A 27,813-nucleotide genomic window follows, 5' to 3' on the forward strand; every position below is an offset into this window, starting at 1 on the left:
CCCAACATTATTTATCAACTCTTACCATGTGAATTAGATACAAGTCCAATCTCTAGAGCTGCTATAATTGAGTCTACAACTACTATAGAGCTATCAAAAGGTCATAATCTCCATGTCAATCCCAAATTATCTTCCACACAGATGAAACAATTAACAAAGCTGCTTCAAAAACATGAAAATGCTTTTGCATGGGATTATGGGGATATGAAAGGGTTGAGTCCTACACTATGTACTCATAGAATATACATCAATAAAGGGTGCCTGCTGCTCCGTCAACCCTAGAGAAGGATTAATCCAGCCCTTAGAGAAATAGTTAAAACTGAATTACAAAAATTGCTTGATGTTGGTTTTATTTATCCTATACCTGATAGTAGATGGGTGTCACCCCTGGTCGTATTACCTAAAAAGGGAGGGAAATGGTGAATTTGTGTAGATTACAGAGAATTGAATAAGGAAACAAAAAAGGATCACTTTTCTTTACCATTCATTGATCAAGTTCTAGAAACTCTTGCTGGAAAGAAGTATTTCTCTTTTCTAGATGGGTATAGTGGTTATAATCAAATAAGTATTGCTCTCGAAGATCAAGAGAAAACCACATTTACATGCCTATGGGGTACTTTTGCATATTTTGTTTTTCCATTTGGCCTATGTCATGCCCCTACAACATTCCAAAAAGTTGTAATCAACATCTTTGCTACTATATCACATGATTGTATGGAAATATATATGGATGACTTCACAACATTTGGAGTCACCTTTGAAGAAGCCATGATGAATCTTAAAAAGGTTATCATTAGATGTAAAGAACATAATCTAACACTTAATAGTGAAAAGTGTTTCATGCTCATGCAAGAAGGAGTGGTACTTGGTCATTTCATATTAGTTGCAGGACTACAAGTGGATCTAGCTAAGATAGAGGTAATTCTAACATTGCTGATACCTACAAAACCAAAAGATGTAAGATCTTTTTTAGGTCATGCTTGATATTATAGGCATTTCATAAAAGACTTTAGCAAAATAGCTAGTCCTTTGTGCACATTGTTGACTAAGGAAGCTAAATTTATTTGGACACTTGAATGTAATGAAGCCTTCCTAAAGCTTAAGAAACTCCTCACCATGATACTAGTTTTACAGGGACTAGATTGGTCAATTCCATTTCATGTTCATATTGATGCATCAGATTATGTCGTAGGAGCCGTATTAGGAAAAAAGCTTGCTAATCTTGAGAATGCTATCTACTATATTAGTAAAAGTCTACATGGACCCAAGCTGAATTACACAGTAATTGAAAAATAACTTTTAGCTATAGTCTATGCATTGAACAAATTCAGACATTATGTGACTAGATATCCTATTTTTATTCATACTAATCACTTAGCTCTAAGGTATTTAATGAACAAACCAGCTATCAATGGTAAATTGGCAAGATGGCTCTTGTTCTTACAAGAATTTGATATTACTATTATTGATAAGCTAGGAAAATCCAAAATACTTGTAGATTATTTGTCTAGATTGACCATTGCTAATGAAGATCCAACTCTAGTTGAAGACACATTTCCAAATGAGCATTTGTTCCATATAGCAACTCATACACCATGGTATGCAAACATTGCAAATTATCTTGTTGCAAATAGAATGCCCCCACACTTCTCTCATAAACAAAAGAGAAAGCTAGCAAAGAAGAGTTTTCAATATTCTTGGATAGATAACAATCTCTTCTATGTAGGACCAGATCAAGTCATGAGGAGATGTGTCAAGGAAGATGAGATATATGATATACTACATGCTTGTCATGATGAACCATGTGGAGGCCATTTTTCAGGGAAAAGAATAGTATTGAAGATACTTACAATGGGATATTATTGGCCAATGTTACATAAGGATGCAGTGATATATATAACTAATTGTGACAAATGCTAGAGGATGGGCTAACCAACCAAAACTAATGAGATGTCACTCACTCCACAGATTGTAGTCATACCTTTTGACAAATGGGGCATGGACTTCATAGGTCCAATTGATCCACCATCAAGTGGAAAATCCTACATTTTAGTATGTACAAATTATGTAACTAAATGGGTAGAAGTTAGAGCAATGAAAAATGCCATAGATGAGAAAGTAGCTAAGTTCCTGTATGAAGAAATCTTCACCTGTCATGGGGTGGCCAGAGAACTTGTCACAAATCAAGGAGCTCAGTTTACATCAAACTTGATCACTAAGGTTATGAAGGAATACAACATAAGGCATCATAAATCTAGTCCTTATCACCCTCAAAAAAATGGACAAGTAGAGGTTACCAATAGAGAACTAGAAGCCATTCTAACTAAAATAGTGCACATACACAAAAAGGATTGAACAATAAAATTAACTGAAGTTGTTTGGGCATATCGAACCACATGGAAGACAACAATTGGATTCACTCCATTTGAGCTTGTCTATGGTAAAGCAACAATGTTGCCCATTGAATTTGAACACAACACTATGCACTACTTTAGAGTTGAACATTAGTCTTCCTACAACACAATAAGAGAGACTCCTCCACTTGAATTCGCTGGATGAAATATGAAAGAGAGCTTTAGAAAGAACAGAAAATATTCAACGACAGTGAAAGTAGTGGCATGATGCACATATCAGGAATAAAAAATTTCAAGTAGGAGATTGGGCCCTCCTCTATGATTCTTGCTTCAAAGAGAATCCAGGGAAATTACACACTCAATGGTTAGGGCCTTATGAAATTCAACATGTATTTAACAATGGCACAATGCAACTAAAAACCATTAATCCTATTCAGTTTAAGTTACTTGTAAATGGCCATAGGCTATGTCTCTATCATAAGCCATAGACTAAAGCATAGTTCCTACAACAGAAGATGAAAGTCTTCTTCTTGTAACCATGCAATGATCAAAATTTTAGGAACCTTCATAATAAAACCTCATTTAAATATGAGGCCCATTCTTCCATTCACTCTTCTCATTCTTCATATTAACCCATCTCATTTCACTATCTATCATCCACCCACACTCCACGTAACCCACACATTATTTTTCCTATATTCAATAGATGAAACTATCAGCACTTTTTGTGGTCATCAAACTTCACTACCTCATCAACTTGCATGTGGATGTCCACTGTCAAATTTTCAAGTATAACAATTTATTTTACTCTTTATTCATTTTTAGAATATAAGTTTCGATATTTATATCTAATACTACATTATATATATCATATAAGACTTAAGCCAGTTTCTGCTTCCCATGCCAATTTTTTTGAAGTGAGGATACTTGTCAAGTTTTAGTGGGGGGCTGAGAAAGTGTAGTAATTTCCAAATGTCATCTCCACGTTATCCTAGTCATGTCTGTAGACACCTAAATTTGATTACACCACTTTGGTAATCTAATTTAGCCATCTCTAAAGGCATCATTAATTAAATTCTTATTTAATTAATCCTTTGTCATCCCTAGCTGATTAATTTAATTAATCATCTATAGTCCTAATTGATAAATCAAATAACCTATTATTTATCAATTAAATCCTATTCTTCTATCTAATTCCAAAAATCCCCATTTATTAAATAAATCTATTTGATAAATAAAATCCTCAAATCCAAAAACCCCTAACTTATCCCTAATCCTCCATTTATCTTAATCCAACCCATCCACCCATACTAACCAAGCTTAGCCACTAAATAACTCACCCTCATTAATGTCATCCACTTGCACATGTCTAACATCCCTAATCTAATCCTAAACCCAAGCCTAATCCACCCCCTAATGTTGTCACATTCCCTAAACGAGTTTAAGACTTTCCTAAACCAAACCAAAGTCTCCCCTCAAAAATCCCAACCACCAAGTCATGAGTGCTCTTACAAACTATAAAAGACTCTTACAAGCCCACTCATGACTCTTACATCCATCTTCAACACTCATTCCTCTTACATCTCTCTTACATACTCAACCCCATTCATCATGCCTTTAACCAACCCTTTACCCTACCCTCTCACACTCATCCTCCTTGTGACAAGTGTCACCTTCCCATTGGTGCTAAACAAGTGCAATCCATGTTCTCTCCTTTGAGTGCATCTTAGCCCTCCTTAAGCCTTCATCTCTCCTTGCATCTTAGCCCTCCATCCCTCAAACCTTTAGCCTATAAATTGAATCTCATCCCAAGCCATTTAACAACAATCCTTGAGCTAAAGTTATCATGCCCTTTTGAGAGCCAAAATCCATACCCATACCCTTATAATGCCAAATTGAGAGCTCACAAAGCTACCAATTTGTCATTACCCATCTCCACCATTGTAGCAACTTTGAGCATCTTGAGCATACATCCACATCAAAGGACGCATCTACAAAATCAAGAAAGCAATGAAGTGCTTCATCTTTTGAGGTTTGCATCTCTTATTTGTTTTCTTTGTCTAAGCATATATGTGAACTTAGTTTTGGTTTGTGAATGCTTTTCTTTAATGTTAATGTTCCTTGCACACTAAGATCTAGTTCTACAATGTCTACATTAAAGGATGTACTTTGGTGGTAATCTGATAGTTTTCATTTCATTAATTTTTAAAATCCTTTTGTATCCATCATACCTTTTATTGTGATTTTTGGAAAAAGATCTCCTCTACTTGGCATGATTGAAAAGACTAAGAGTTATTATGGGAATACCTTTAGTTAGTCTCAATGTCCTTCATTATTAATGTATCATTATTCTACATGCCAGAAACAAAGGGGTCTTGATTATGAGAAATGGTAACGACATACAACATGTTTTTTGTCATTTTTCATAAAGATTATCTTTTAAGTTCAAAGAAAGAGGGAATTTGTAGAGGTAAGAGGGGAAAAAATTTATCTCAGTAGTAAGAGTGGAAGCCATACATTTTTGAAGATGGTGGGATAGCTAAAGAGGTATGAGCCAATCGTTCATAATGTTTTACTTGTGGACATTGAAGCAATTTGGCAATTTCATGCTTGTGGATGGCTTGGTTACTTACAACTAAAATAATTCAATGAAGAAGTGGAAATGGAGTTCATGATGACATTTGATGAAGGGAAAGCCTTAGTTTCAGGATTAAGAGTGGTTGCTACTGAGGAAAGGATAGCAAAGGTCACGGGATTACTGGCAATTGGGGAACATTATCCAAATAAACATGACACCAAATCTTCAAGGGCATAGTTCACTCAGCAAGGTGATCTTTAACTAGACAATACAAAACAAGGATGTAAGAGACTTTCTCTTCCACCTCCATATCCAGAGTTAGCAACCCACATTATTAGACATTTAACTTGTGAAGGTAGGTTTTCAAACTTGCATGCTCATCATTTTAAATTTCTTAGTTGCATAAGGCATAACATGCAAATTAATGTTCCCAACTTTCTTTACAATATGTTGTGTATAAGTGTTGAGGAAACTCAAAAAGGAAAGGCAAAGTCTATTTCCCATCAGGCCCTCATTAAGCTTTTAGTTGAAATGTCTCTTAGAGATTCCTCCCCTATTTCATGGGCATAATTTTTTGAAGCCAAGACCTTATAGCCGCAAGCCAAACCTGTTCCTCAAAACCTAGAAAATGAGGTGTTGGAAATGATTGAAATAATTATAAGAAAAGTTGAGGGAGATTGCTGGAATAAAATATGGAACTAGTAAAGAATGTCCTCAATCATTGTTTTTTCATTGATGTCAAACTTGCTACTTGCAGGGATGACAACTTCTTTAGTGATCCAAATACTATCAATTAGTTGATTGTCAAGGTGGAGGCAATTAATAAGGTGTAACCAAAATACCTAGAGAAAGGTTGAAGTTATGATGTTGGAATGAAGTACAAGGATCAGCTAAGCCATTGATGAAAGAATGTATTTGATGACACACTACAAAGAATGGGCACACTGAAACATATCAAAGATTTAAGGTTTTAACTAAGTTCATTAAAGAGAAGGAGTCGGGCAAGCTAGTAAGAGCCAAGCAAGTTCTAGTTAATGTCGAGTAAACTTTAGATGCTGAGTGGTGCTGAGCAAGTTCAAGTGCCGAGTAAGTTCAAGTGCCGAGCAAGTTCAAGTGCCGAGCAAGTTCACGTGTCGAGCAAGTTCAAGCGCCAAGTAAGTTCAAGTGTCGAGCAAGTTCAAGTGCCGACCTAGTATAGCTGCCGAGTAACACAGAGGTGTCGAGCACCAGTAACTCAATAATGCCAAGTTGCTGCATTATTTAGAAAATCAAAGATTCGCTAGATCTAAGCCGACAAGGTTGTTATCTAGAAATCTGTGAATTAAAAGGAAGATAAGAATGATGAGTTGGTGGCACAGAAAACCATGTAGAACATTTTTAAGATACAACTGGCGAAGTTTCAAGAAGAAAACAAGATATGAGGTAGATACATTGTATCCTACCTAATCAATTTTGAAACCCTAAAATCGAAGAGGGAGAATTGAGCGGTAAAGGCAAATTAGACTTCTATATAAGAAGACATAAGTTAATGAAAAAAAAGAGAGCGAGAGGGGATAGAAAGAAAAGAGATAGTGGTCAAGCATAAAAGCATGAAATGCTGAAGAATGTGCCTAGGAGAAGATAGCGTAGAAATTCTATTTGTATAGACAACCACAAAGATGATTGCATTGGCAGAATGAGTGAGAAGACTCAAGGAGACGAAGCTTGAGAGGAAGACAAGCAGTCAGAGCTAAAGAGATTAAAGCCAAGCATAAGGATTGAACTGAAAGTGTGATCTGAAATCTGCAAAGTATGTTGTAAGTTATATCAGATCAAAAGACCATTATTGTTACTTTCTAGCAATTGTAACTGTAAGTCTAAATCCTATGGACTTAGGTTGGTTTAACAGCCATTAGAAAAATCCTTTAACAGGGTGACATTCCAAGTGAATGTTCTAAAGACCTTTAACCAAGCCCATTCCTAACAGTTTGGTGAAATCCTCTAACAAGGTCACATTTAACAGTGTGTTGTAAGCCTTTAACAGGGCAAGCTTTTAACAGGGCATCACTTCAGAAGAGTGAGAATCAAGTAGCATGTTACTGGTGGTTTTTCCCAAATTGGGTTTCCACGTAAATCATTGTGTCATATGTTGATCTTGAGTGTTTTATCTTTGCATGTTGATTTACTGTAACTTGCTTATATGATTGATTTAAGTATGGATTCATTAAAAGTGGTAAAAAGGTATTAATAGGGAATTTGGACCTTGAATAACTAATTCAACCCCCCCCCCCCTCTTAGTTATTCTAAAGAATTCTAACAATTGGTATCAGAGCCTAATTGCTGATTTAGTTTAAAGGGACTACTAGCAGAAAAGATCAAAATGCCAAAAAGAGAAGTTCTCAAGCTCAACAAAGACAACTTTGTTGCATGGAAAAGTTTAATGGAGCTACATCTTGGATCCATAGGAGATTATGCCCAAAATTCAATTGTCACTAAACATGTAGATCCAACAGGTGCTCCTACTGCAGAAGACATGAAAAACAAACAAGAACACAATCAGACAATGCTGGAAATTGCATCTGCACTCAGCTATGTTGAATTTGATGATATCAAAGGATGTGACACTGCATTCAAAATGTGGAAAGCACTATCAGACATCTATGGAGGAGATCAGAATGTACAAAGAGCAAAAAGAGAAAGTCTCAAAGAAAAGTTTAACGACATGAAAATGGAGGAAAATGAGAATGCTGCTCAGTATGGTGCAAGAATAAAGGAAGTGGTAAGTGCAATAAGATGCCTGAATGGTCAACTGGATGAGGATACTGTTAATAGTAAGTTCTTAAGAACCCTGCTCCCTATCTATGCTATTAGAGTATCAGCAATACAAGAACTAAGATGTATACCAATAAATAATCTAAGCTTTGAAGGTATAATAGGTAGACTCACAACATTTGAGTTATCTAACTTTGACAACTACAAACCTGAAAAATGTTGAATCTTCTTTTAAGGCAAAGTTATCACTGAAAGATGTCGAACAGGTAAAATCAAAGAAAGGAAGAAAAATGAAGTATGTATCTAGTGACAGTAGCATTGATGAGGAAGATGTGGAACAATTGGAAGCATTGCTTGCTAGAAGATTTCACAGGGGCAAAGGAAAATTCAAAGGTAAGATGCCTATCATCTGTTTCAATTGCACTGAAGTAGGTCATATTGTTGCAAGATGTCCACAGAAAAAGGATTCCAAGGAAAGCAATAAATACAAGAAAAGAAGAGATGATGACAAAAGAGATTACAAAGAAAAAGGTAAGAAGTGTTATATTGTTGAAGAAAATTTTGATGACAATGATGATGAAGTTGTTTATGTAGCCATGAAGGACCAATCTGATGAAGAAGAAGCCATAGCACTGGTGACATGTATAAACAAGAATGACAGATGGATCATAGACAGTGGATGCTCACATCACATGACAGGAGACAAAAGTAAGTTTGTCAACTTTACTCAGTATGATGGAAATAGTGTTAAATTTGGTAATGATGCTCCATGTCAAATCAAAGGAAAAGGTTCCATTAAGCTCACAGAACAGATTTCATGTGATAATGCATACTATATTGAAGGATTAAATTACAATTTACTAAGTGTCTCACAGTTAGGCAATATAGGTTGCAAAGTGGAATTTGGAAACAAAACTGCAAAAATCTATGATACTGATGGTAAACTAATAGGAAAAGGAGATCAAACAAAGAGTAATTTGTTTTACCTTGATATGGATGATGCTTCTTGTCTATTTGCAAAATTTGATGATGAATGGTTATGGAATAGAAGATTATGTCATGTCAATTTTGATAATCTAGTCAACATCAGTAAAATGAAGAAAGTTAGAGGTCTACCAAAACTGAAAAAGCTTGATAGTATCATGTGCAAACAATGTCAGCTAGGAAAGATGACAAAATCAAGTTTCAAAATTAAGAACTATACATCCAAAGAGATACTTGAGTTAGTTCACACTGACTTATGTGGCCCAATGGAAATACAAAGCTATAGAGGAGATAAATAAATAATGCTATTTGTTGATGACTATTCCAGGATAATGACCATCATGTTTTTAAAAGAAAAATCTGATGCTTTTCAAATGTTTAAATGGTATGTGGCTAGAGTTGAAAAGGAAACTGGAAAAAGCCTGAAATGCCTAAGATCAGATAGAGGTGGTGAATTTACATCAAATGAATTCGAGATATTCTATAATGACAATGGAATCAAAAGACAAACATCAGCTCCTAGAACTCCCCCACAGAATGGAATTGCTGAGAGAAGAAACAGATCTGTGATTGACTGTGCTAGAACATTAATGATGGTAAAGAATGTTGCTCTAAAATACTGGAGAGAAGCTGTAAGTGTAGCTGTTCATACACTGAACCGAGTACAAGTCAAGAAAGGTACAAATAAAACACCTTTTGAATTATGGTATGGTTACTCACCCAATGTAAAACATTTCAAAGTGTTTGGTTGCAAATGTTTTATCCTGAAGGATACTAGAAATGGAAAATTTGATGCAAAAAGTGATGAAGGTATATTTCTTGGTTACTCCACTAGAAGTAAGGCATATAAGTGTTTGAATGTTAATACTAACAAAATTGTGGAAAGTGCAAATGTAAATTTTGATGAGCACACAGAAGTCCAAGCTGAAGAACCAAAGAAAATGGAAGAATACAAAACCTTTGTATATTCTTATGAAGGAATGACTGCTGATGAGGATGATGACAATCAAATTGAAAATCAACAACAAGTGTCAATTTCAGTCGATTCACAACCAGTGAATGCCGAGTTGCATTCAGAAGCTGAATTACAAAATGAAGAAAATGTACAATCTGATTTTGAAGATAGTACACATAATGAAGAGCAACCTGACAATGAAGTGCATAGTGATCCTGAATCCGAAAGATCAAACTTGGAAACAAGAACAGAGCCAAGATTATCCAAATATGTAAAAAGACATCACCCTACTGAATAGATAATTGGTGACAAAGATGCAAGACCAATGACAAGGAATAGACTAAGACATGAATCATGTCTGATCAGCAAATCTGAACCCAAGACAGTATATGGTGCATTACAGGATGATGACTGGTATAAAGCTATGGAAGAAGAAATTAATCAAATAAGGAGAAACAAAACCTGGAGTTTGGTTCCTAGATCAACTGACAAAAATGTGATTGGTACCAAATGGGTATTCAGAAACAAACTAGATGAGACTGGTGAGATTACTAGAAATAAAGCCAGATTAGTATGCAAGGGTTATGCTCAAGAAGAAGGAATAGATTATGGAGAAACATTCGCTCCTGTTGCTAGAATGGAAGGAGTAAGAACTTTACTTGCATATGCTGCCTATAAAGATTTCAAAGTCTATCAGATGGATGTAAAATTTACCTTCTTAAATGGTATACTAGAAGAAGAAGTCTACATTGAACAACCAGAAGGATTTGTTGATGAGAACAACAGGGATATAGTGTGTAAGCTACATAAAGTACTCTATGGTTTGAAACAAGCACCTAGAGCATGGTATGAGAGACTTCACAAGTATCTAGTGCAAATTGGATTTGAAAGAACTGATGATAACAACAACATGTACATCAAAGCTGAAAAAGGTAAAGACATTATTGTATCTGAAATTTTTGTGGATGACATAGTATTTGGTGGTAAGGAAGTACTTTGCAAAGGCTTTGCACATAGAATGAAACATGAATTTGAAATGTCTATGTTTGGAGAAATCAAATTTTTTGTTGGATTGCAAGTACACCAACTTAAACATGGAATATTTGTTACACAATCAAAGTACATCAAAGAAATACTTAAAACGTTTGGATTGGAGGAATCCAAACCAGTAAGCACACCAATGGCCATAGGAAATAAGCTGTCCAAAAATGATGAGTCAACTAAAGTCAATCAAACAATGTACAGATCCATGATTGGAAAACTACAATATGTTGTGCATAGTAGACCAGACATAGCATTAGCAGTTGGAATAGTGGCTAGGTTTTCTGCTAATCCTAAAGAAAATCATCTCATAGCAGTAAAAAGAATAAAAAGATATCTCAAAGGGACTAATGATTTTGGTCTATACTACAAAAAGAATGGAAAGTTTGAACTCAATGCATATACAGATGCAGACTGGGGAGGAAACATTGATGATAGAAAAAGCACTAGTGGAGGTGCATTATTTCTAGGCAAAAGGTTGGTTACCTAGACTAGAAAGAAACAAACATGTATATCCCAATCCACTGTAGAATCAGAATATGTGGCAACTTAAACATGGAATATTTGTTAAACAATCAAAGTACATCAAAGAAATACTTAAAACGTTTGGATTGGAGGAATCCAAACCAGTAAGCACACCAATGGCCACAGGAAATAAGCTGTCCAAAAATGATGAGTCAACTGAAGTCAATCAAACATTGTACAGATCCATGATTGGAAAACTACAATATGTTGTGCATAGTAGACCAGACATAGCATTAGTAGTTGGAATAGTGGCTAGGTTTTTTGCTAATCCTAAAGAAAATCATCTCATAGCAGTAAAAAGAATAATGAGATATCTCAAAGGGACTAATGATTTTGGTCTATACTACAAAAAGAATGGAAAGTTTGAACTCAATGCATATATAGATGCATACTAGGGAGGAAACATTGATGATAGAAAAAGCACAAGTGGAGGTGCATTATTTCTAGGCAAAAGGCTGGTTACCTGGACTAGCAAGAAGCAAACATGTATATCCCAATCCACTGCAGAATCAGAATATGTGGCAACTGCAGTCAATTGTACAAACATTGTATGGCTCACACATCTATTGAATGGAATGAAAGAAGAAGTAACAAAACCGGTGATATTATATTGTGACAATACAAGTGATATAAACATATCAAAAAATTCAGTGATGCATGCAAAAACCAAGCATATCGCAATCAAGTATCATTATGTCAGAGAATTGGTAGAAGACAAACAAGTGAAGTTGGAATAGATTCACACAAAGGAACAAATTGCAGATATCTTCACCAAACCATTGCCCAAGGATGCCTATGAATATCTTAGAAGAAAATTGGGGGTCATACCCCTAACCCAAGCAGTTTAAAGCAACAAGGAAGCTGCCCTGCATCAACAAGAATAAATCATTGAAATATTACTAGGTTGATGCAAAGGATGATAGCAGGTGCAGAAACTCCAAATCAGTCACAAGCATGGTGACATAGGGAGAAAAACAACAAGAAGCCAAAGCTTATATTTTGCATGATAAAAATGCTACATCTTTGGCATTTATGTCAAAGAGGGAGAAATATGCAGGAAAACTGATCAATGCAAAGAAAGAGGGAGATATGTATATGAAAGAGGGAGATATATGAGATCAGTAGTGAAATACAACAAGACAACGTATACAATCTTGGTGGTAATTGAATTGATTACTTGATCAGTTTGGTTTGCCATCAATGCCAAAGAGGGAGATTGTTGGAAATGATTGAAATAATTATAAGAAAAGTTGATTGAGATTGCTGGAATAAAATATGGAACTAGTAAAGAATGTCCTCAATCATTGTTTTGTCATTGATGTCAAACTTGCTACTTGCAGGGATGAAAACTGCTTTAGTGATCCAAATAATATCAATTAATTGATTGTCAAGGTGGAGGCAATTAATAAGGTGTAACCAAAATACCTAGAGAAAGGTTGAAGTTATGATGTTGGAATGAAGTACAAGGATCAGCTAAGCCATTGATGAAAGAATGTATTTGATGGCACACTACAAAGAATGGGCACACTGAAACATATCAAAGATTTAAGGTTTTAACTAAGTTCATTAGAGAGAAGGAGCCGGGCAAGCTAGTAAGAGCCGAGCAAGTTCTAGTTAATGCCGAGTGGTGCCGAGCAAGTTCAAGTGCTGAGTAAGTTCAAGTGCCAAGTAAGTTCAAGTGTCGAGCAAGTTCAAGTGCCAAGTAAGTTCAAGTGTCGAGTAAGTTCAAGTGCCAAGCAAGTTCAAGTGCTGAGCTGGTATAGGTGCCGAGTAACACAGAGGTGCCGAGCACTAGTAACTCAATAATGCCAAGTTGTTGCATTATTTAGGAAATCGAAGATTCGCCAGATCTAAGCCGACAAGGTTGTTATCTAGAAATCTGTGAATTAAAAGGAAGATAAGAATGATGAGTTGGTGGCACAGAACACCATGTAGAACATTTTTAAGATACAACTGGCAAAGTTTCAAGAAGAAAACAAGATATGAGGTAGATACACTGTATTCTACCTAATCAATTTTGAAACCCTAAAATCGAAGAGGGAGAATTGAGCGGTAAAGGTAAATCAAACTTCTATATAAGAAGACATAAGTTAATGAAAAAAAAGAGAGCGAAAGGGGATAGAAGGAAAAGAGACAGTTGTCAAGCATAAAAGCATGAAATGCTGAAGAATGTGCCTAGGAGAAGATAGTGCAGAAATTCTATTTGTATAGATGACCACAAAGATGATTGCATTGGCAGAATGAGTGAGAAGACTCAAGGGGACGAAGCTTGAGAGGAAGACAAGCAGTCAGAGCTAAAGAGATTAAAGCCAAGCATAAGCATTGAACTGAAAGTGTGATCTGAAATCTGCAAAGTATGTTGTAAGTTATATTAGATCAAAAGACCATTATTGTTAATTTCTAGGAATTGTAACTGTAAGTCTAAATCCTATGGACTTAGGTTGGTTTAACAGCCATTAGAAAAATCCTTTAACAGGGTGACATTCCAAGTGAATGTTCTAAAGACCTTTAACCAGGCCCATTCCTAACAGTTTGGTGAAATCCTCTAACAAGGTCATATTTAACAGTGTGTTGTAAGCCTTTAACATGGCATCACTTTAGAAGAGTGAGAATCAAGTAGCATGTTACTGGTGGTTTTTTCCAAATTGGGCTTCCATGTAAATCATTGTGTCATGTGTTGATCTTGAGTGTTTTATCTTTGCATGCTAATTTACTGTAACTTGCTTATATGATTGATTTAAGTATGGATTCATTAAAAGTAGTAAAAAGGTATTAATAGGGCATTTGGACCTTGAATAACTGATTCACTCCCCCCCCCCCTCTCAGTTATTCTAAAGAATTCTAACATGAGGAAGAAACCATAGAGCCAATTTAAAATCCAGCTAAGATGGAAAAGGAACCCTCTCTTGATAAGTCTACTAAGCCCAATTTAGAGAATGATAAACTGAGCTCTTCTAGGGGCAAAGGCAAGCATAAGGTAGCCCTAACCTTGAAAAGGAAGTACAAAATCCCTTTGTTAAGGTAACAAAAAGAAAGAGGTATATTCCTATAGCAACTAATCCTAAAACATCTACTCCAGTCACGCCTAAACCAAAACAGACCCACAAAGTGGTTGAAGCTAAAGGAGTATCTGTATGTAGAAGCCCTCATATGCAAGGTTGTGTATGTCCAACTTCTATTGAAAAACCAAATGCCCTGATTCCAAAGTCTCATACAGAGTCAGTAGTTAAAAATGTCCCAAATGATTCTCCTATGCAATTAGAGCTCCAAAATGTAGAAATACATAAACCTGAGCCTATCAAGGAGAAACCACAAGAGAATTAGGAAATATGCAAATTGATTCCTACTATTGTTCCAGAAAAAGCACCTACCAATGATCAACCTATTGTGCCATCAGTCCCTGAATATTCCAACATCTATTTTATACCTTATAAATCTTCCTGGTACACCCAACATTTCCAACAAGATGCCAGAGAGCAAAAGATGAAATCTGAAACTCGAGAATTTTCATCATCAACAATTCAGTCAATATTGTTTGGTCTATACAATCATTTTATTTTTCAGAAAGCCTCATGGAAGCAAGAAAGAGACCAAATGCAAAAGGCAATATTTGATAGAGACAAAGAAATTGAATCATTAAAAGAGCAACTAGAAAAGTAGAAGCGACAAATGAATAAAGATTTGAAGCTACCTAATTAGGCTATGGCCTGTAGACTACCCCCAAGAGTGTATGCTATGTGTTTAAAAGAATAGTTTATGTTATTCTAGTTGATGACGACAATGATAAATATTGATTGTGAATTTAAGAATGCTCAATATTTTTATAATGTATATCAAACTTTTCCCTCATGGCAAAAGAACTTGTTGTGTGAACTCTATTTGCATAATTTCACAATTCCACAAGAAAGAGAGTGGAATTGCCTACTTTACATAGGGGATGTTCACTTGAGAGCCCTAATGTCATGGATGCACAATGAAATAAATTATGATAGATAGTTGTATACCAATAGAGACCTTGAAAAGTCTAAACCACTACCACTCTAGGCTTAATCCCATAAGCCTTATGACCTCTTGAGAGATTGGTTCAAATTAACTTGTGGAAGGACAAAACTGGAAATCAGAGAGTAAGTGTGTGAAGAAAGGGGAAAAGTTTATAGAGAATATTAGACACTTCCTAATTTCATACAATAGAGAGCAATTACAGGGCTTAGAAATAGATGGAGTTGATTGCCAGAATCTTTCAAGAAGGCTAAACCACACAACCCTATTAATTTTGAGGCAGCAGTAAATAGAATAGCTAACTATATGCAATTAGGAAGGCAAGTCAAGAAAGAGTTATGGATGCCACTAACCTTCCAACCTCCTACCCTTCTCTGGCCCCTGTATGAAAGCAATGCTACTAGGTTAGATCCACTAGTCGAAGAACACTTGGGTGAGCATTGGAGGCAATCCAAAGGATATTTCTACACCTTTAGAAGTGGGAAACATGTAAAGACAATATTAGAAGATTTCAGAGCAATTGCAAAGAAGTACAATGCTTGAGGACAAGTATTTGCATAGTTGGGGGCAAATGATGAAGCATATTAATGTCTCAAATTTGATATAGCTTTTACATAGTCTAAACTTACTCTTAGAGCCATCTGGAAAAGAAACATTTCCACTATATCTATTTTAAATTTCTTGTGAACTTATGTTGAATGCAACTAGACCCTATTAAACCTATGGATATTGGATATATTATACCTTGCTTAATATTATATATAAAGTGTAGTGTTTCATATAAAATTTTTAAGCTATATTTTAATATTTGAATGAGAGTAGAAATGTTGTTGTGCATATGGTTCAAATATTTCTAATATTTAGGAAATGGAGAAGTGGCACAAAGAGTGGAGAGCACCGTATTAAAAAAGAGTAATGAAGACCAGTCATAGCATGAGAAGTGCAAATCAGTTCTAGGTGATAAGCAACACTTGTAAGGGAGTTATTACAGGAGACTTGACTTGTTACATTATTTGCGCACTATTATTTTGTTGCTTAATCAATGTTCTAAAGTCATGGTTGACATTCCACCTTTTTCTTCTCACAATGTTTGCTCCTAGTTTCTTTGATGTTATGTTTTTAATAAGTTCCAATCCTCTAAATATATGAGAGAAAAGGAAAAAGCTAGGAGTTAGTTGAAAAAGGATTCTGAAGCTTTTTTTTTTGTTCTCTATGAATTATATAGTCATGTAGCAAAAGAAGAATTTTAATGAAAGAGTGATTTTGGACTATAACCTGTTGTGTTCTTAGTTAGTTGAAGCCAACAAAGGGGGCCCACTTGGGAGGTGGAATAGATTTAGGTAGAGTAGATTTAGGTAGAGTAGATTTGTTTATTGCAATTTCCTATTTAGGATAGATTTATTGTATTAGTCCTACAGCATAATTACTATGAAATTTCTTACAACACTTGTAGAAAATGATCATAGTGGATGTTTGAATTGTTAGTTTAGAATTCTCTTTTTCATAGTTTCCACAGTTCTCTGTAGATAGTCTAAGTATGTTTAATGTTCTGTGTCAGTAGTATAGATTCCTTTCATGCATTTTACTTTCCTGCAACATAGGTGTTAAGTCTCTTAAGGAACTTAGTGCACATACTATGCTGACCCATTTTAAGTCTTACATCTCTGGGTTGACAATTCGAATGTATTTTCATAATGCAATAGATAGTCCTTAAAATGGATATAGTATCCTTGTGAGAGGAATAGTAGTGTGATTATCTTGACCTATTGTGGAAACCTACCAATAATTAATTAGTAATTATTAAATATCATTTATCTCATAGGGTTTCCCTTTTAGGGTTTCAATCTCCTTCATAAGGATTGATCAGTTGTAAATTCATTCATTTTGTTTTGCACAAGTAAATTCAATATTCTTGTTTATTGAGCAAAACCCCCTCTCTGCCTTTCTTTCTTCCTTGTAATACGTTATTTGCATGCAGGATATCCAGGGATCTATGAATTTGTTTATCATCAAATTCTACATTTGTCATAGGCAATATACTATTGTATTCACTTTATCTGAAATCTAATTAATTTTCACCAATCATGAGAAATTATTTTTAAGTAACTTAAATATTTCTAAAGTTTTAAATTTATTTATAAATTTAATATACTATAAAAATTATATGATTGGCTAAATTATTTTGGTGTTATAGGAGCCCCTTTTTCGAGGGTTCTCCATATTCCAATTTTTTTAGCTAATTTATAGATTATATTATTTAAACATATTTTATCATATGGCTATTTAAAGATAATTATATTTTTAGTTTATTTTGTAAACACATTACATCCATTTTATGAAAATGGTTGAAAAATTAAATATGAAGTCACAAAATTTATTAAAAATAATGAAATTTAGATTAAGAGACAAGCTATATTTTTTTATTTTTAAATTTATATTAATTTAATTATCTTTTCATGCCTATTCAATAAATTTATTAAACATTATAAACAAATATATAAAGATACAATTCAATTTTTTTAACAATTTATTAATAATGAATTCTCTTACATTATAAAATAATTTTCTAACTATATATTCAATTAAATTAAATTTATTAAAAATATATAACAAAATAAAAACTTATATTTTATAAAGTCAAAACAAATACAATTAATTATAGCAACAAATATCACGCCACTATATGGCACTTGACATAATAAGTATTTTGCATTTTATATACTACAAATAACAAAGACTTTTATTTGAGGCATGGAGAAAAATTAGAAACAATGATTTAGAAAAGAGTTATCTTCATTTTCACGATCTTTAAAAAAAAATGATTTATATGAAAAAGGGAGAAGCATAAGGAAAATGTGAGCTTAAATTTTTTTATTTTTTCAAAATTAAATAAGTATAAATGTAAAAATTATAAAAATATTGTGTAATGAATACTAATAATTTGTATTTGAGAGCTTATGAAATATTTTAACATTTGCATTAGTTATGTATTGTAGGAAACTATTACTAAAAAACATCACGAACTGTTATTATATATATATATATATATATATATATATATATATATATATATATATATATGAAATTCTATTACTCATAATAATAGTTTGGAAAACATTTTAGATTTGAGAGGGAAAGTTTTAGTAACAAGTATTTAAAATATGATAATTATTTTAAGATTTGAAATTAGAAATAGAATTTAAATAATAAATGTCACAAATTTTGTATTTATACTATCTTTATTTATTTATGGTTTTCTTGTTATAATAAAAGAAAAGATAATAACTATGCAACCAAATATAGGCCAAAGTATGTAGAACATTCTTATAATATTTAGAACTTATTGTATTCTCCTATCTTAAGTTGATGTTAGAAATTGTCAACATGCATATTGCATTAGAAAAATTATGTGTATAGTTGAATTTGTGAATATAAATGTAGCTTTTATGTTAATGTCATTGTAAAATAATTTTAGAATTTCCCATGTACAATATTTTAAGTTCAAATACAATTAGGATATCCATGGATAATTATGCAATCTAAGTTTAATTTTAGTGATGTGTCAAATTAAAAATGTACCACAAGCATTGGTATATAAAATTCTAAGAGTGTAGGTAAAATGGACGCAAGTGTTAGTATATAAAAATGCCTCAATCCTCTGCTATAAATGCTTTAAAATAGTTCATGATATCTCTAGCAATAATTCCCTTGAAAAAGGAACCTCAAAAGTTAAATAGGGTCTCTACTTCCCCTTGAAGAGTCAATGCACCACTTGAAGTGAGGGGATCTGACTTTGAAGCGATGAATACTCATTTACAAAGGGATTGTTAAATCTTATGAAAGACCCAAGAAAGTAGATCGAGGGGATTTGTTTATAGGTACTATAGAACATAATCCATTGGAGGAAGGGTAAATACCTCCCCCTTCTAATAGATTACCTAAAGTTGGGGATGTCATTTTCCCCTCTTGCATAGTCAAGGCTAAGACTTCATCCAAGACACTAATCAACGCTCTCCCTTCCCCCCACCCTTAAACAAAGCAATTTACTCACTGAGTGCATTAACTAGTAGCCCTAAGAATGAGGATGATTGGATGGCATAAATAAAAAAGAAAAAGAAATCGGTGGAATAACCATTGCAATTAATTACTAGAAAAGGAGAAATTACAAGGGGAAATACCAATGAAAAGAAGAGGACCCTGGACTCCATTACCATAATAAAGAAATGAGATTTTCATTCATGGAAGATAAGGGAGTTGAGTGAATCCCCAAAAGTAATACACTTTAAGAAACTTCATTTTGAGCATAGTGTTGATGTCCTCGTTTTAATAAAGATGGTGGTCCTTGTTTAGTACTTGCGAGGTTTTTGTTGTTAGGGTTGCAATTTCACATAATTGAAGCTAATGGTGCTTCAAGTGGCAATGCCAAAAAATTCATAAAAAGGTTGACAGAAAAGTCATTTTCTCATCCAAAACTCCCTAGCCATCAAAATGACTTCTAGTAATAGTGTTTGGTCTATGGTCAATGTTCATGCTCACAATGCCCATTTTGAGACGTATAGGGGAGGAGATCTCTTCCTTGATCCAACAGTGTGCTATCTAACATTGACTTCTTGCTAGTGCTTTTGGTTCCCCATTTTTATCTCAAAAAAGTTGTGAGGTTTAAATAATTTCTCTAATAGCATGTTGGACCTATTGAGTTTCATTAAAGACATGGATATGGTTGGCATTGACCTAACACGGCAACACTTCACCTAGACAAATCACAAAAAGGCTAAAGACCTCATTTAAGTTAGGCTAAACATATCTCTCTACTTTGGCAATTAGCACATAGGGTGTAATGCTATTTAAATAGACCTCCCAAGCACTATATCTAAACATAATGATATATTCTAGATTGGATAAAGAGATTGTGAATGAGGTGGAGACATTTCTGCTACAAAATCATGTGGAATACTCACCTTGATTTTTGAAATTGTATTCAAAATTGTTCGGACTCCTTTATTATTGGGACTCCAATGTACAATGTGGTCCAAAAATCAAATTTATTGTTAAAAAGAATGGAACATGATGTAATAAATTTGCATTTGGAAATATATTTGAGTAGAAAAATGAAATCAGGTAGAGACTTACTTATGTCTAGGAACAAATGTTTATAACTAACCTCTTTGTATCAACTTGTGAAGAGAATAAAGCTTCAAGAAAAAAATTAAAGGAAAATTAGTATAGGGAAGAAATCTATTGGAAACAAAAGTGTATAATTCAGTTATTGGAAAAACAAGACCATAAATTGATTTTTTTACATCGGTTGGCTACCCCACATAAGAAAAGAAATATCATTGTCTAATTCAAAGATGAAAATAATAATCTCATTGTGGATGATGCCTAGTTGGGGTTTTTGGTCTTAGACTAGTTTTGCATGATGCAAAGAGATTAAACTTAGGCTACAAACATAAACCTAGAACTTGAATTTCTTGATTGTCTCCCTAGTGTTGTTATTCCTACTAACAATGCATCAATGTTGGCCCTTATTTCCCAAGATGAAGTTATGATTTCCATGTTCTCCATGGGAGATTTGAAATCCCCTAACCTAGATGTTTCCCATTGACATTTATGACGATTTTTAGGATATTGTTGGTTCATATGTAATTTTTTTCACTAGCAACTTTTTTTGGATGGGTATACTACTCAAATATTTTAAACAACTTCTTTATTGTCTCAATTCTTAAGTTCATGAGCCACTCCATCTTCATAATTTTAGGTCTATAAGTCTTTTCAACATAGTTTATGAATAATTTTCTTAAGTATTGGTCAATGGTATTAAACCCATGCTTCCCCAGCTTATCAAATAAATTATAAAAGGCTATGTACTTGTGTGGCAAATCATTGATGCTACCATCAACACACATAAGTGGTCTATTTGATGGAAAAGTGTCACCAACTAAGAATGTTTTTCAATTTGGATGTGTTTAATGCCTATGATAGGCTTAAATGAGAATTATTTTTTAAAGTCTTGAAGAAGTTTGAATTTGACATAAATGTAATTTCTATTATTTAAGGATGTGTGATTAGAATTCACTATTTGATTCTAGTCAGTAACGTCCTAAGGGGTTTCTTTGAAGCCACCAAAGCCAATAGACATAGTGGGGGGTGATTTTCTTCTTATCTTTTAATCATGTTAGTTTAGGTGTTGGGGAGAAACTTTCTAAGAATGGTTGATAAGGGTAATCTCCTAGGAATATGTACAACCTCCACCTTGTCTCATTTTCATCTAGAATATTTTACAACACCGTCATCTTTACTAGCACCTCAATCATTGAGTTTAAAGATTAGAAGCACTTCCTCAGTCAACGTGCTTATGCTTTTGGACAATCCATCAACTCTATCAAAAATAAAATTCATTTTTCAATTTTCTTTTTAGTTTGTAGAAAAAATGAAGAAATTTTAGGTTAGAGCATGGGCCTTCCAAGTGCTTAACTTTGGATTTCACTCACAATCAAAGAGATCACCAATACCTTCTAGAACTCAACAAAAAATTAGCTAAATGGAAAGGTTGTCTTCTAATAGTGCTCAAAAGTTGTCGTTACTAAGGGAATCTCTAAATTTGTGGTTGAAAACCTTGAAAGAATACAAAATATATTTCTATGGATTGGTATGGAGGAAAATAATGAATGATGCTCATTGATTGGGACATTGTTTTTCATCTAAAAAGTATGGGAGGGTTGGGCACAAAAATAATCCCTCACCTTAATAAATCTCTTTAAAAAAAGGTTGGATGGAATCATACTCTGCACAAAACCAATTGGTGTGATATTGTGATTCCCAAGTATTTGAATAGGAAAATGTTTCACCATTTCCTTATAGTGCAAAGACTTCCTGGAAGATCTAGAATTTTGAATAACATTATGAAGGGTAGAAACATCATCAGAATGGACCTAAAATGGCAATTGGGGGCAATTTCTTTATTTTCTTTTGCCATGATACCTAGTTAGACATACACCTATATCCTCCCACACATGGTTCCTTGACCTTTGCGAGGTTGTTAAACATATTTTTTGGCAATTGAGTGGTCAATTATCTTGATGACCCTTACTCTAAGAAGAACATCTCTTTGCTACCATTATCAATAGAAATTTTCATATATAGCTCAGGTTTTTCTTTCAAGGCTTCAGGAGGTGACAACTCTTATATTTTATAGAGAGGAATGATTCCTTTGTAGAAGGTAGGCCCATAGTGAATTCTATTAAATCTTCCTTTTATCTACGTTGACAAATGGGGGATAATGAGAAATCATGGGGAATAATATGGAACCCACAACTCATGCTTGAAATCAATTTATTTTGGTGGACTACCATGTAAAAATAAATTCTTACATAGGATAACCTTGTTATGTGTGGATCTCAACTACCAAACCATTCTGTTCTTTGCAAATGTAATGATAAAGTTGTTGATCATATGTTCATCAACTACCCATTCATGCAAGACCTTTATTGAAAGGTACTACATTTGTTCCAAATTGATTAAGTCATGATTATGAATGTTCAACCCTTGTCTTCAACTAGAATGAGACTTCTTTTGACAACCTAATTGTATCATCTTAAAATGGAAGCAATTCCATGTAAGAGTGTTTAGCCCTCCAAGTAAGTGGTTTGGGGTCATGTCAAGCGCCTTGAATAGGTCTTTGCATGGATCTAGTTGTTTTTCCCCTATTTTGCTTCTCTCTCTCTCTATTTCTAGCCTATTTTTGACAACTTTCTCTGTGAAACTGAGGACTTTGACTTTTTGGGTCAAGGACGACCTAAAGGGTCAAGGTCAACCTCGAACTTGACCTAGGTCAAAGATGACCTCAACCTAACCTAGGACAGGGTTGACCTCATCCCTAACCCCAAGTCCAATTTTCAAGTTTTGGGAGTTTTGGGCTATTGGGCTTCAGAAATTTTCATTTTCTCGCTTTTGGGTCGATTGTTTTAGGTTTTAGAATGGTAGAGTATTAAATTTCATTTAATCTAGGTCCATTTCTAAGAGTTAAGGTTAATTGGGATTTAATTCTCCAAGGTCAGCCTTCTCTAGTAGTTTGCGACCTAGATCACTATATAAGGAAGCCTTCTTCCCTCATTTTGACATCCACTTTCTACGAACTACTATCTACAATCTATCCACCTACTATCAAGTTTATGCATACAAGAGATATTGGACCAATGATAATTCTATGAGGTGAAGATCTTCTATCTATCAAACATTCAAGCATTCAAGTGTTCAAGCATTCATGATCCAATCCAAGGAGGTCCATTGTTAGCTATTGATGGATTCAATCTCTATGGAGCCCTCTTGTTGAAGATTTCCCATCCACATTCATCCAAGCCTTTTTCTATGCAAATATCCATTCAAAATTGGTGTTGAAGATCTATTGTCATTGATTTGAGACATCCTGCATACATTTCTACATTCATTTGGAGTATTTGTACTTGTGGATTCAAGGATTTGAATCCTCCACAAGGATTTCAGCATAAGCAAGGTGAATAGTTCCATTTTATTTGTTTATAGATATTGTAATTTCAATTATATTTCAAGGTTGATTCCAAACAAGGGTTTGAACAAGGCAACCCTGCCCCATCCAAACAAACAAACCATTTTTCTTGCAAATACAGGCGTGGAACAACAAATTAAAGTGTAGATTTGGATACCCTTTTTGCCGAACTTGCAGGATCTACAAACATAAATTTTGTCAGAGTAGTGCAGGTCAAGGTTGACTTTTTGGGGGTACAATTGTGCCCTAAGGTAAGATTGTGCACCTCTATCTAGGTCAAGGTCAACCTACCTTCAAAAGGACAAAATTTTTCTAGGTGTTCTCTGTCACAACATTTCCAATCTGAAATAGATTGCAAAATTTCTCGAAACTGTACATAGACATTAGAAATCAACATTTTCTAGATTTTCCCTACTTTAACGTTAGTATTTGTCTTCTATTTTAAGCACATACTTTTCCATTACAAGATTATAGGATCTCCTCCTGTCTTCATATTCTCCATTGATTGATCTGTTTGTGCATTAATCACTTCTTTGTGGTTAATCAATTTGGATCATTCCTTTTGGGAATCTCGGTTGAGGATAGGTCCTATTTTCTTCCTATTCACTAATTAGGAAATTAAAAAAGAAAATACCCCCTCACTTATGTTCTGCAATATGGAAAGAGAGGAATAATATGCACTTGAGTTGTAGAGCACCCTATCAATGTTGTTTTGGAATTTTGCATAAAATGCTCTTGGAAAACCTAATTGTTACTACTTTGTAACATTTAATAGTTCTAAGGGATAGAAAATGTCATGCCCAAAAATACAGAGCAAAAACACACTAACAATTTTTTTTTTTTTAGAATGATAACAAGATGAAATGTAATACATAAGTATTGAATAAAATTACTTTACTTCCCCATACTCATGTATAATTACAAAATTTAAGTACAAAACAAATGAAAATTTTCTTAACATATTTTAAACTTAATATTTTATAGCAAAGTATATATCAACATGTTATCTGATTAATCTAGATTAACCAAATGTGATTACCAATCATAAAAATGTGCAGTAAGGTAACACCATCACATCTAATTTTTAAGTAACATTCGCAAAATTGAAAAAAAACAAAACTATAAGACTCATTGCAAGAATTGTTTGATTCAAATAATCATGCAACTTGAATCTACATCCATGATCATAATTTTCATTTTCAACATAAGGGAAAACTTGAAATTTTACCAAATTGAACATCATAAATTCCATCCTATTTTTGAGATTCATCCATCTAAATTTAAATCACGAATAAATCACATGATAACCAATTATACTCAAAACACCAATTTTATTGGCAAACCTGATTCAAAGGCTCAGCCGGGAAAGAACTAGGAAGAAAACTCGGCTTCGTTGCCATTTACAAAAAGTTTAAAAATATAATTTACAATAGGATCTCAATCCCAAATTTCAACAATTTACTTGAATTTTCTTCATGAACTTCATCAAGGGATTTATAATGATTTCTACAACACATTTCAAGAACCATGGATGGAACAGAATCTGATCAGGTGACCAAAAACATGACCAAGAACAATTCAAACATGCATATTTAAACAAGGTTATCACTATATGATTCACAATGAATCAACACTAGGGAAAGGTGGATTCTTCCAACCAAGAGAAGTCAAGCACAACACCAAATAGATGCCCAATCGAGGCTATTAACCAAGAACTTTCGTTCTTCCATTTCAACATACCATAATCATACAAGGTTTGTGCTGACAAGTAGGGGCCCATAACACCCTACCCTTTCTCCCTCTTCTCATCCTGAGAAGAGACTCTACACTGGTTGGAGTCCAACTAAACAGACCTTTCCCAAAATTGGTCACTTCTGCCCTATCCAAGGGTGAGTAATACCAAAACACCCATGCAAGAAAATCTCAAAATTTCAAACATAAACATGAAAAGAAATCATCCAAAATAACATGGTTTTCAAATCTTCCCAACATACTCACAAACATACAAACATTCAAACAACAACAAGGTAGCATAAGCATGAAACAAGAATGAAATCTGAACAAGAAAGATGATAATTCCTACCTTCACAAAGTGGTAATGGCAAATGAATAAGTTTGAGTAGAGCTTCCCTTTCCTTGCTTCAATCTTCAAGAACTCCTCTCTAAATGTAGAGATTGGGTAACAAACTAAACTATTCCAAGAAGGGCCTCTAAATAATATCCAAACTCAACCACCAAAAATGGCAATAACTTCTCTCACCCACCTACAAATCTAGAAGCTCCTAACTCAACCCACACTATGCTTAATCACTAAGTGGAGTTGAGGTGATGCAACTCATGGTAGCCATAGTCAATTTTCGCACAAAGGCAAAAATAGGCTTTTTGAGTGACCTCAAAAGTCAATAAAAGGGGCTTAAGGGGTGGAAAATACCCCCAACCCATAGCCATACCCCTTGGGTAATAAATATTTCATGTTTTAAAGGTCTTAGCAATAGATTTGGGACCAAACAAATGCTAGGAATAATTAGGACCATCTAACAACTCTAAAAATGTAGATTAAGCACTAATTCGGATTAGGGTTAACTAAACTCGATTAAAAATAAATAAGCGAAAAGGTCACTAACTTAGTCTAACTTAGGTCCATAGGTTACACTGTTAATCCTAACTAGCATGCTAAAATGTATAAACAATTCATGAGTGTCAAGCAACACTATAAAAATACTACTACGAAATATTAACATTTACTAAATTGCAGAAAGATACATTCATACATCTCACAATACAATTAAGATACGAACAACAAGGTTTCCACAAATGGCACATAGGGATCAGTTCCATTCCTCCGTCAGGTTTCTCGGCTAAAATATCCTGCACACTCATTGCACACATCAGGAGCTCAAGAAAATCACATGCATATATATATATATATATATATATATATATATATATATATATATATATATATATATATATATATATATATATATCTCATTAGGATAACCACATAACTCAAAACATAAATCTTTCATTTAAATAACCCTTTCTAACTTTAACACACACTTTTAGTCACTGGTAATTACATAATCAATATAACATAACTTTATTCATTAATTCAGATTAAGTACTAGTATAATCATCGTTAGGCATGCATAGACCTAAACACCATAACATCACCAATTTTATAATATTGAACTATCTAAAGCATAACACTTAATCATCGAGGTATCAAATTCAACACCCTTATCATTAGGTGAAAATGCCTTGTATTATCGTTAGTGAAATTTTAATGTCTTGACAGTTGAGATAATGTAGTAGTTCTTGAATCACTAAGTAATGAAACATGGATATAACAACTACTCTAAATTTCATTAGGATATTCACAATATAAGCATTAATTCACACCTATTCAAATCTCCTACAACAAATTTAATAGAGAGCTTCATATTAATAAATACGTGCGAGGAGGAACCTTACAGAAAATGATAAATATAAAATGGAAACCACTAAGGCTAATTGGTCTAAGACTAATTTTTATGGAACTAAGAAACATGAATCTAGTGGGGTTGTTGTTTGTGGACTTTTCATAATGGAGTATGGGAAACTAATGACAACCTATGATTACATATTGCATAAATTTAAAAACAACCAAGTTGAGGGAATGGGTCTCCTTTGGGAGCTCAAGTTTGAGAGGGGAGTACTCAAATCCTACTAGGGACAATGGTTGATGGCCTATTATAGTTGTAGCACCTCTTGTTGTGTATCCTATGGGTTTTGATCTTCATTTACGCTAACCATATTTGTATTAGGCATGAGTGTCAAGCTACTAAAGTTAGTTTGAAGTTGAATTTATGTTGGATGACATAGCATGAATATTTGGAGATGTGGAATTACCTTGGCTTATGTGACATTAAAAGCCTCCTATAATGTATTAGTTTCTCTAAGTGGTCATTAGTGAAACATGGAATTTACATAGACCTAAAGGAAAACCCTACAATGATGAGATGACATTTCAAGAGTATCATACAATCACTTAAGCATTTATTATTCCATCCCTTGTAAAGGAGTGTATCCCTTTCATTTATTGGTAAAAAGCTCCAAATTT

The sequence above is a fragment of the Cupressus sempervirens genome, chromosome 10 (genome assembly GCF_028749045.1).
Source record: "Cupressus sempervirens isolate cs-2001-9-10 chromosome 10, ASM2874904v1, whole genome shotgun sequence".
Taxonomy (NCBI): Eukaryota; Viridiplantae; Streptophyta; class Pinopsida; order Cupressales; family Cupressaceae; genus Cupressus; species Cupressus sempervirens.